Genomic DNA, 11,485 nt, shown 5'->3' on the forward strand with positions numbered 1-11,485 from the left:
TAGGTTTTAGCAGATCCCCAAAGAGGTTTAGGACTTTCCTTAACAGAAAGGTTAAGGTTCCTATTTCGGGTAGTTATAGACAAGGCCTGGATTATCAACTCCCAAGAGAAAGGCCTTGAGTTAGGCACAGGATCAGAGCCCAGGGGCCCCAGAGAAGCCGAAGAGGCAGAGCTGGGGCTGGAATCCAGGTTTCCAGACCCTGGTTGAGCTTGCTTTCTACCGCACCACACAGACCGATAGAACTGTGTGCTTATGTACATAAGGGTGAGGGAGAGAACATTTACGCATCCGAATTTAAATTCCAATTTTCACTTTGGGACTTGGATGTAAATCTGTTAGGTCTTAAGTCCAGAAAGTGATGTAATTTATTGAAGAGAATGTGGAAGCCGCTAAGCTCCCTGATAAATAAACCATATTTTCTTTATCTCAGGTCTGTAGAAACATATTTTCTAGGGACTTAGAAACCCCCTTGGAAAGCATTCGAATCTTCTCCCTGGAGGAGAGCCAAACACACAGATTTGTGTCTTTTTAAAGATATTTGACCTTTCTGGGCAAGGAAATAATGCACTCGCATGGCAACTAACCAACAACCCCACACGGTTACCCTAATTCTTTCCAAAAAAGAAGGAAGAACTTTAGTTCCATGAGTTCTAGAGGGAGGATGTTATAGAAACGGACTTGGCATCAGAACACCCTAGATATTGCCCACATCGGCTCCCTAACCATGGACTAATTACATCATCACCATGAGCATCACTACCCGAGGTTTGGAAAGCCGCCTGCAGGTCCCAGGACTAGAAGATGGAGTCAGTCTGCTCCCATCTGTAGGCCAGAGAGACGCAGAGGGTAGATGTCTATCTCTGCTCTCCCTGAATAGGTCTGAGAAGAGGCCCCCAGGCACCTATCTCTGGTTTTCAGCTCAGTGCCTGGGCTTTGGGAGGACTGCAGGCTGCCAATGGCCATCGTCTCTGAGCTCCCACTGCCTCTAGTTGTTACTGAGCCTATTAATACTAGACACTGGGAACTAACGAGCCTACGGTGCTTTGGAACTGTGAAGAGCTCTAAAAGGATGCCTCATTATTATTGATGGTGATGATAATGTGTGGTATGTAATATTTATACACCACTTTGGCTGCTAACTTCCAGAGTGAGGAGGGAAGAATTTAAAGCCCAGCCAGCTCTGTGGGTAGCAACTGCATTCTTGACACCTCAAACAGAGTCTCTACCTCTGGTCCCCTGTGCACCACTGGTCCTTGAATTCTTTCTAAGATGGCACATCAGCAATCCAACCTTTGGAAGGTGTGGGCTCACCTCCTGCCAAGGATGCACGGGACACTGGGCAAGAATGAGGAGAGCAAGGAATAATTGCTTTCTGTGCCCACCAGCTCATCCAGCTTAGATTTACCAAAATGCTTCATCAGGCCGGATCATGTGCCAGCTCCCCTGCCTCCCCACCCTCACCAATTTTGAGACCAGACCTCCCTGGGGTTGAATCTCAGCTCTGCCATCTGTTAGCTGTGGGATGTGAGGAAAGTCTTTAATTTATGTGTGCCTCAACATTCATGACTGTAAAATGGGGATAATACCACTGACTTTATAAGTCTGTGATGATTCCAGGAAATAATGTATGTTAAAACATCACACCATGACTGCCTGGCACATAGTAGGCCATCAATAAGTCATAGATCCTATTACACTCATAAATGTCCCCCATGCTACATTGTTGGAGGGCTAGCACCTGGGCAGAGTACCCTATGAGAATCCCTAGAGGGGGCAGTTGGGATAAGAGAATTCATCCATCAGTTATGGGGTGAAGGTCAGCAACATAGCTTTCCTACTTCCTACGCACGTATATGTTTATTTAAATTATTTCAAGACAGTCCAGAAGTGTGCTTAAACCCCTGAGTTTACCAAGTGGGAACCTTATGTAAGCTAAGATACTAAAAGACAAACATATGTAGTAATGAAAAGTAGAGCACAAACCTATTGTTAATGATAACTTTCATAAGGGAGGAATTCATGACTGTTGTTGTTCGTAGTGTTATTCTGGTCCCAAGTTCTGGTTCCTGCAGCTCACTTCACCTTCCAGGGCCTCAGTTGTGAATAAAAGAACAATTCCAGTCATTTAGAGCCTTAGATTTCAAAGCAAAGACTTGGAGGCCTTGCTGCCCCCTTGCCAGCCTCCCCCCTTCCTCCTGTGCTCTCTACCTGATGCCCTTGTGACATGACATTTGCCTGACTGAGCAGGTTCAGGTTGGAAAGGCCAAGCCTTAGAGTTCTCAAACTTGCAACAGAATGGCCCAGAAGCTTCATTAAAACATAGATCTCTGGGTCTACCCCCGGGGAGTTTCTGAGTTAGCAGGTCGGAGTCCACCCTGGATTTTGAGGTTCTAATAAGCCAATAATAATTCAATAAGATGTTGATTCTGCAGAACTTCACTTTGAGAACAACTGTCTCAGGACCATGCTTTTCACACTTGCTGCACTAAGACCACCTGAGGAGTTTGTAAAAATCTGGCCTCTCAGGCTGCAGCCCAGGTGAATGAAAGCGGTGTCTCAGAGACCAGGGTTCAGAGGCTAGGCCTTCCTCTAGCCCCTGTGCCCACGTTCAGTGCTCTGGGGTCCCCAAACTGTCAATAACCTCAGGTGGGTGGACTGGGGCTCTGCAAACCGTTTGTTAGAAGATTAGTTAGTAAATGTCCCAGGCTCTGCGGCCCACATGGTCTCTGTTGCATATTCCTCTTTGTTTTGTTCATTTGCTTCAGCCTTTTAAAATATAATTGTAGCCTATAGGCCATACAGAACCATTTTGTGGACCCCTGGAGAACAGTGAGTCATGCAACTACCAAATTTGATGATGGAAATTGCTACTTACAATTAGCATTATTTGGACAATACAGGAACACCAAGGTAGAAGGTAGACCAACTTAAAGGCATTCAAGGTACAATGTAAATGTGGCTTCTGTGCTATCTCTAACTACTTCTTCCAACAGGTCTTTATATATTAAAAAAAAAAGAAAGAAAGGTAGAAAAAACTCCCTTTTCAGTTCCTGGTACTAGTACTTGCTTCCTAGTACTTGCTTGGAACTTGAGGTTTCCAGAGCAGTGAAAAGCCCGGAGCTATCTGCTCTGCCATCAAGAAGTGTGAATTGCTTTCTGAGTATTTCATTTTGTTCTAGCACTTCTAGTCTTAAATTCCTGTCTCCCTGCCTCACCTCTCTCCCCACAGAGAGTGGGATTTATTTCTCCCAGAAGGCCTGGCTTCCCTAAAGCCTCTCTGTGTGCAAAAAGCACCCCAAAATGTGCAGTCACCCAAAGATCAACTCGTCCTTTGGTAACAAAGCCATACCTTTCCCCATGGCAAACCGTCCGCTTGGCTTCAGTATGAAAATGGTCATGCCTGGAACAGCTAATCAGTATCTCTGAACAGACTTAGAACTCCTACAAGCTTTTCGCTTTCCAGCATATTCCAACCCTCAGGCAAAATGGACTATTCTCACCTCTCCTCCTGTCCTTTGTTCTTTTCTTTTGAGCCTCTCAACCACACTAGAACCTGTGAGTGAAAGATCCAAACTGACTGTTTTAAAAACATAAATGCTTTAAAGGAGAAGGATGGAGACCTGGACAAGGAAATGGAAGCCTCTGCTGTTTTCCAAAGAGAAATGACTAACTAGAATCTCAGGGCACCTGAATGGCCCGCTCATTTAAAGGATCTGTTCTGCCCCAAGTGGACCACCATCTAAAAATGTAACCAAAATGGAAGGTCAAGGGTTGAAGCCTGGGCTGACTCCACAAGCAGGCAACTGTGCAGACTCACAGTGCCCTGTGCTGACAAGGGACTGGCGCTCTGTTTAATGCTCTGCTGTTGGCATCTTGGAATTTTTAATGATTTAATCTTTGAGCTTGTGTTTTGTAAGTGAAGCCCTATGGGACAGTGGGCGTCAATGTGAACAGAGAGAAATGCTCGGTGCGTGTGTCCACTGTTCCTTGCTGATCTCATTTGATCCATGATGCCCCATGTGAGAAGGGAGATGATTCATTTTCAAAAATACCAAAAGGCTGTACCGTCTAGTTAACAATAGGTTTACAATCTTTGGAAATATGTTCAAACCTGATCCCCCCCTCCTCCCACTCCCCAATGGAGTCCCAAACCCTAAGACACTTCACTTCCTGGTTATTTTTCCCCTCTCCATTTCCTGGGGTTTTTGTGGGCTTTACAATGGGCTAAAGAAGACCCGAAGTCGCTGCCGCATCACCTCAGGGAATGTACATTTGTTCCAATCAGACTCCTTTTTGCCTTACATGGGCAGAGGCGACGTCCGGGTAAGGCTGTATCCTCTGCAGGACTCAGCCAATGAGGAACCAGGGAAGGGACCTGAATACTAGGAGATAAATTGTCTGCTGTAACTGTCCCCTGTGTGCCTGTCCATCAGAAACCTGCTGTTGCAAGAACATTGGTTAAAGCCTCACTTCACTGTGCTCTGAGTCTTGGCGTCCCTCCTTTAATTGGGTCAGTGGGCTTATTTCTCACATCCATGAGCACAGAAATCCAGGGGACCCATCAGGTGTGGAGTTCAAGGAGCTGCAAAGTGAGTGAGTACAAGATAAGGTGTTTGGTTTTTGACAGAGTAAGCAGGAGCAGATGACCCAGGGAGGTCAAGTTCTCTGCTGGAACCAGAGCTGGGTTCAAATGCAGAAGGTGAGCGATGCCTTGTAAGAAACACCAACAGCTAAGGAACCCTATGATACCCTGTCCTTTCCTACTTGGGGTCCTTCCTGCATCAGTCACCTACTTGCACTGAAAAGGATGAACTAAAGGGAAGAAAGGTCCATGCACTATTGCCTTTCCTTTCAATCCTTCCTTTCCCCTTAGGCTGGAAGTGGAGTGTGACAGTGTGTTGACTGAGTATGCATGTATCGGGGAGCTTGGGGGGGGCTCAGTCGGTTAAGCATTTGACTCCGGCTCAGGTCATGATCTCACTGATCATGGGTTTGAGCCCTGCGTCGGGTTCTGTGCTGACAGCTCAGAGCCTGGAGCCTGCTTCAGACTCTATGTCTCCCTTTCTCTCTGCCCTGCCCCCACTCGTGCTCTGTCTGTCTCTCTCTCTCTGTAAAATAAACATTAAAAAAAAATAAAAAAATAAAAAGAATGTGCGTGTATCAAGAAGTGAAATAAAAACAGCTGAGGTCGTTTTGTGCATCATTTCCAGTGTTCTGACAAGAACAAAACATGAGCTATGATATTTGAATTGTGTGATTTTGGTGATTCTACATAGGAGTTAAATGCTCGCATACGTGTGTTTAAAACTGGCATTGCACGATATAAAGATGAATACCAAAATGCATGCTAATCATTTAAAATTTTAATTTTTCTTTACTTGGAATGCCATTAAGTAGCAACCAAAACCACCATGACAAGTCAAGAAAGAGACCATGGAAGACAGGAAAAAGCTTTTACATTTAGTACTTTCAATGGCACTTTTTCCTGCTTTTTGAATCAGGGGGCCATATTTTCATTTTGCACTGGGTCCCACAAATTATGTAGCCAGCCCTGGTTGTGGGATTTCTCCCTGAGCACACAGTCTTAGTGATGACTGATAATCTCCCTCCGGAAATATCTATTTTGTGGACATTTACTGAACTCATACTGTTTGTTCAGCATGGTGCTAGTTGCCAGGGATAAAAAGTCAATAAACATAATTTCTATCCTCGAGCAGTGGTAAGGAATATAATTCTGAAATATAAGACATTGTTGTCCAAGTGTCAGAATCCTAGTACTTGTCTGTAGAAGGGGGTTCTGAGAGAGAAATGTCTTTACAATATTCTAAGAGCACTTATGGAAACATGGACCTTTACCTGTTGAAAAAGCTTCAGAGGTTAGCTTACCACATCTGTGTGATCAAACGGGGTAATGGAAAACTTCTCATAATTTTACAATCTGTTCCAAACCTCAGACAAACTGGACAACACCAGCCCAATCTTGTTCTTTGTTCTTTTCTGAGCCTTTAAACATACTGGAATCTGTTGGTTAAATGGTCTAGGCTGATCTTTTAAAAATGTAAATGACATAAGCAGAAAAGGTCTTTGATTAATTGTTTCCAATGGAGAAACACATTTTCATTTATACTGAAGTTTGGCTCACATGAATCTTTCAAAACTTGAGCTCCCTGTTCAAAAAAGAAGAACCTGTAAGTCAGGACACAGGTGAGAAAAACTTCAGGTTCTCACCCACTGCCATCACAGAGGGTCACGGAACTCTATTTCAAACCTTACTACTTCAAACCAGATCAGGGAATGTCAGAGCAATTTCCTTTAACATTTCCTGAGCCTCTGTAATATCCTCAATTCTTGAATTCTTGGCATTTTGCAGTAAAACTCCTTAAGCCTTTAAGAAGGGCCTGATGCGTACACAGGGCAGTGAGGTGGGAGGGAGCCGCTGAAATCCAGATGCATCCGGCCCGCAGTCGTGTGTGGGGAGTGGAATGGCCCAGTGGGGAGGGAAGGGGCCCAGAGGAGAAACTGGGGGCTTGGCTGGCCCGGGCGACCCCCTCCCTCACCCCATCCCCAGATGACTGGCACGTAAGATCAGGGTTTGAAAGCACAGGGCAGCAGTCACCACCTGGTGGACCCCCTTGTCAGCGAGACCCTTCTCCAGAGTGCTCACCTTGGGCAGCCCACACACTCTGTGCCCCTCTATGAATTTGAGCTCTCCAGGCCTAACTCAGCCATCCGTACCCAGGCCAGCCAGGAGTTAGAGATCCTTTCTTTGGTGGGAAGATGAGAAAACTGAACCTCAGTGAGGTCACGTAACACATGAAAGGTCACCCAGGAGGAAAGGGCAGGGCCGGGATTCCAGGCTGGAGTGTCTGACCCAGAGCTGGGCTCTCTGCCCTCCACCGCCCCCTGCCTCACACCGCTTTTCCTTCCCCTCCCTGAGCTCCAGCTGTGGCTTGGGTGAGCACCACACCACACAGCTTCCACTCAGCTGTTTTTCTCCTCTCTTCCCTGGGGGTTTCTCAACAACTAGATGCTTGGAGGTTAAGTATTGTCAGGCCTGGAGGCTCATAATAGGTGCCAGGTGAATATGTAGGCGCCAGGTAAATATGTGCATATTGATAAGCCCTCCCCTCAACCAGGCAACAGACAGCACACCCCCTTGTAAGTACAAACCTCATGAACCTAGGAGCCCACAAGAGTCCGCCAGAGCAGGGACGTCTACATGAAGCAAGGTCAACGGTCCGAAGGAATTAACAGAGGGTTCTCTTCTGGGTTCTATCTCCTCCCTCCACTTCTCTCTGTAGTCTCCCTCCTCAACTACGCTCCCAAAACAACCCAACAAAACAGCTGAACCTCCTTCTCCATCAATGGGAGTGCTATTAATATATATTATTATTACTATATATTATATACTGTTAGTATGTACTATTGTATACTATATATACTATTACTATTACATACTATTTATAGTACTATATATATTATTATACACTATATATTACTATAGATACTATATACTACATATATAGTATATAATAGTAATAGTACTATAGTGTATAATAATATATGATACTAATAGTATATATTATAATATGTAATATAATTACATAACATATATACATATTAATAATGTGCAATATGTATTAATATGTATAGCATATATTGTATTATATATTACATATTATATCCTAAGCAACATTAATATATCTTACATAATTATATATATATATAAAATATTGTGTTATATAATATTATAGTATACTATACAGTATACTAGTTTGTGGTATACTAACTCCCATGGGAATTAATAAAGGTTGTGGTAAACAGGTGTTCTACACCCAAAACCCAGGCACAGTGCTGGACATGGGAGTCACAATGCCAGCTGCAAACATATCTACAGGAAGAGACAGCGGGAGCGGCTGTTTTACGTGGGGCTGACAAGGCTGCTGTAAATTCATGTCGGGGCACACCATCACGTCGCTGTCTAGGTTCAGGAATCACTCAGAGAGAGGGCTCCTGTCCACTGCCAACTACTCAAGAAAAACCATGCTGAGTGGACATCTGCTGGGGAGGAGGCACATCTGGGCGGTCTGCCTGGGAGGACAATGCCAGACACGGTCACCCTGAACAGGCAGCTCTCAAATATCAGAGTGCGGCTTATCCACTCTGCAGTACTCGGTGTCGCCTCCCGCTTATCTCACACACGGTTCACAGTTCCCATGTGCCCCTTGTTGCCGTACTGTGTGCAAAACTATTTTCATATTAACCTTGTCCAAAATGTGAGGAAATTAAGCCGGCTGTAGAGCAAACAGCCCTGTGACGCCTTCCATGGCCAGGCAGGAATGATGTGTGGGACCTGAGTGTCCGAACCCAGTGTGCACTACTTCCAGTTCGGTACTATTATTTCAAGCTGGAGTTGCACAGGCGCCCAGGAGTCTTCTGCCACAATGGTTTTCCAGTTTTATTTTAGTGGGAGGGCCCTTTCTTCAAAGGAAATCCTACCTGGAAGGCAGCCAGTAACCCAGATTAACCCCCAGCTGTTGCAGTGAGGGACCCAGGGCCCTGCTCACGGGGCTTGCTCCTCTCCCAAAAGCTCCAGGGAGCACAATATGAAAAGCAGCCTGCCATTCCTTGCTTACTAAGTTATTTGCTCACTGACACAACGTTTCTCGAGTACCTACTGTGTTCCAGGTGCTGGTGAGCCAGCAGGGAAGAGGACAGGGGAAGCCCCTGCTTTCCTGAATCTCCCAATGTGGCTGGATGTAGCAGAGCTAAGTTCAGATGATGGAAAGTGCTATAAAGGACTAGGGCCATGGGACTGTGGGCCAGGAGAAAGCTACTTAATTTTTTAATTTTTTTAATGTTTATTTTTGAGAGTGAGAGAGACAGAGCATGAATGGGGGAGGGGCAGAAAGAGAGGGAGACACAGAATCCGAAGCAGGCTCCAGGCTCTGAGCTGTCAGCACAGAGCTGGATGCAGGGCTTGAACTCATGGACCGCGAGATCATGACCTAAGCCAAAGTTGGCCACTTAATCGACTGAACCACCCAGGCGCCCCAGGAGAAAGCTACTTTAGTTGGGGGTATCGGGAAAGGTCTGTCTGAGGAAGCAAAATGTGAACTGATGGCACAACAAGAATCTGGAAAGATGCCCTGATTTTGACCAATGAGGAAGCAGACCCAAAAGAGGTGAAGTGACTTTCTCCATGTCACCCATCAAGTCAGAAGCCCGAGCCAGTCCTTGACCCTGGGTTTTCAGGGCTCTCTCTTTTCACAGTGTTTACTAAATAGCCACTGCATGCAAACAAGGCAGGAGACATCCAAGTGCCCACAAGCCACCAACCATGCCCTGGGGTTCGGGGCTGTCCGTCATGACTCCTGGCACCCTCTCAGCCCTGCTCAGCCAGTTAGAGTCTGGGAGCGCTGTACCCCAGCAGACAGCACCATGCAGTGGACATCCCAGACCCATGACCTTAGTTGGGAAAGATTCCTCCTCTCCTATCTCCCTGGCGGCAAACTGTGGAAAGTGCTCCTTACTGCTTCTATTGTTGGCAAGATGGTGGCTCACCTGGAGGAAGGCTACCTGGAAAGTCAAGCTGCTGTGGGGTTAAATGACTTAAAGACCGGCCAAGTCAGTTTTCTTCTTATAGAAGCATTCACAAAACCTCCGGCATCACACACGGGTATGTAGATATGTCACACACCAAGAGTCCAAAGCCAGGCTCCAGGCATGTGCTCCTATGATGCTGAGCATCAAGGGAAGCAGTATGCAAACGGCTTCCTCTCCTACCCCCAGGCAAACAGCCCCAGGCTCCCCAAGTCTCGGAGTGTTTGCCTTTCACCCTCGGAACCGAACGCTGTCCCAGCACTGCGCAGGCATTAGCAAATTTGAGCTTCTAGTCACCTCACGAGGTAGGCAAGACGACAATTATTAGCTCCGTTTTGCACACAAAGCAACTGAGCCCCAAAGCAACCTGTGCAGGGAACATTGCTAGTGACGTAGTAACAACCACTGAATTCTGATGCAAACCCAGGGCTCCAGACCCCAAAGGTAGCTATCATCAAAACGCTCACAAATTAAACAGAGTATCCACCCTCGGTCTCTCTCTCCCACCCTTCCGTCTACATCTTATGCCTTGGAGGGTACTTAGGGGTATTTCTAGAAGCTGTCTCTTCTCTCTGAGCCACTGCAGTCTCATCATGCGTGCCCACCTGCTGGTGACATCTAAAGCAATTCAGACCCAAGCTGAGATGCTCTCCTGCCCCTGCAGACTGACCCCTTCTTTCATATTTTCCAGCCAGTTCACACTTGTCAACACTGCACACATCACTGGTGAAAACAATGCACCCTAGAACCATCCACATCTTCCTTCTTCCCATATCAGACCAGCCAACTGCACCTGCAGGAATGGACAGGCAAACACAGGTGACAGGGCCCGCACAGCCATGTCCCCGCAAATACACAGATGTGCCCCCATAGTACTCGTGGACAATCTGCTGCAAAGACCTGCGCATGCAGAAGACACACCAGCTGCCAGCATTTAGCAAACTCTGTTTTGCACGAGGTACGGGGCCAAGCTCCACACAATTCTAGCTAGGATTATTCTGGACCGGTCACCCTGGGTTTATGCATAAAAGCCAGCTACCAGAATTCAGGTGACATTTTGAGGAGAGGTAGACTGGCACTGAGCACGCTAGGCGGCACGAGCCACTCAGAAGCCCAGAGCTCCCTCCCAGGGCCCTAAGTGCAGAACGGCACACTGGACAGTATGATTAGGGGCACAAACGCTGCGGCCCCGGCCGACCCCAGTGCGTGCACGCGCCCATCCCGAGGGACCGGAGGCCCCCTGCCCCCACCCGCACCCAGAGTCCGCTCGACCCCGCCAGCCCAGGCCCCGCCACCGTCCGACTCAGAAAGGAGGCGGGGGCGCGGGTAGGGAGGTGGGGGCGCTCCTCCGCGCGGGGCTGGGGCGCGACTGGCGGGCAGGGCCCCCTGGTCCCCGCGCGTCCTCCCTCTCCCCCTCCCCCCGCGCGCTTCTCCACCGCCCCCCCCCCACCCCACCCCGGCGCTTACCGGGCCTCCCGCAGTGGGGCTCCTCACGCAGCGACGGGACCCGCAGCTTCCCGAGGCGCCGCGGCGCTCGCCTGGGCACCCCCGCCGCGCTCCGGGCCCTCCCACCTTCAGAGGGTCAGGGTGCGGGCGGCCCGGCTCCAGCCCAGCACCCCGGGCACTTCCTGCCGGCCCGCCCCGCCCCGCTTCCCGAGCGCCCACCCTCCCGGCTAGCCCCGCTCCGATTCCCGGGCTCCGTTCCTCCCAGCCGGGCTGGCCTCGCCCAGAAGCCCTGAGCTGGGCCGCCTCTTTGTTTGGGAGTTGGACTCTCTTCAGTTCGGAGCTCACAGAGCCAATTAAGTCGGAGTTAGGGGCAGCTGGGTTGTTGCCCGGGGATTCTTGCCGGGAGGGGAGGGGCGGCTCACAATCTCGCGTCTGC

General features: G+C 48.2%; 1 protein-coding gene across 1 annotated transcript in view; it reads right to left on the reverse strand.

The window, feature by feature from the left end:
* Positions 1–11,129, reverse strand: part of TSPAN11 (tetraspanin 11) — a 73,513-nt gene extending 62,384 nt beyond the window's left edge. The window contains exon 1 of the mRNA XM_042991588.1: positions 11,071–11,129. The gene's annotated coding sequence lies outside the window, so the exon portion shown is untranslated. The remainder of the gene's footprint in view (positions 1–11,070) is intronic.
* Positions 11,130–11,485: the final 356 nt, after the last annotated feature.

Source organism: Panthera tigris, chromosome B4, assembly GCF_018350195.1.
Source record: "Panthera tigris isolate Pti1 chromosome B4, P.tigris_Pti1_mat1.1, whole genome shotgun sequence".
Lineage (NCBI taxonomy): Eukaryota > Metazoa > Chordata > Mammalia > Carnivora > Felidae > Panthera > Panthera tigris.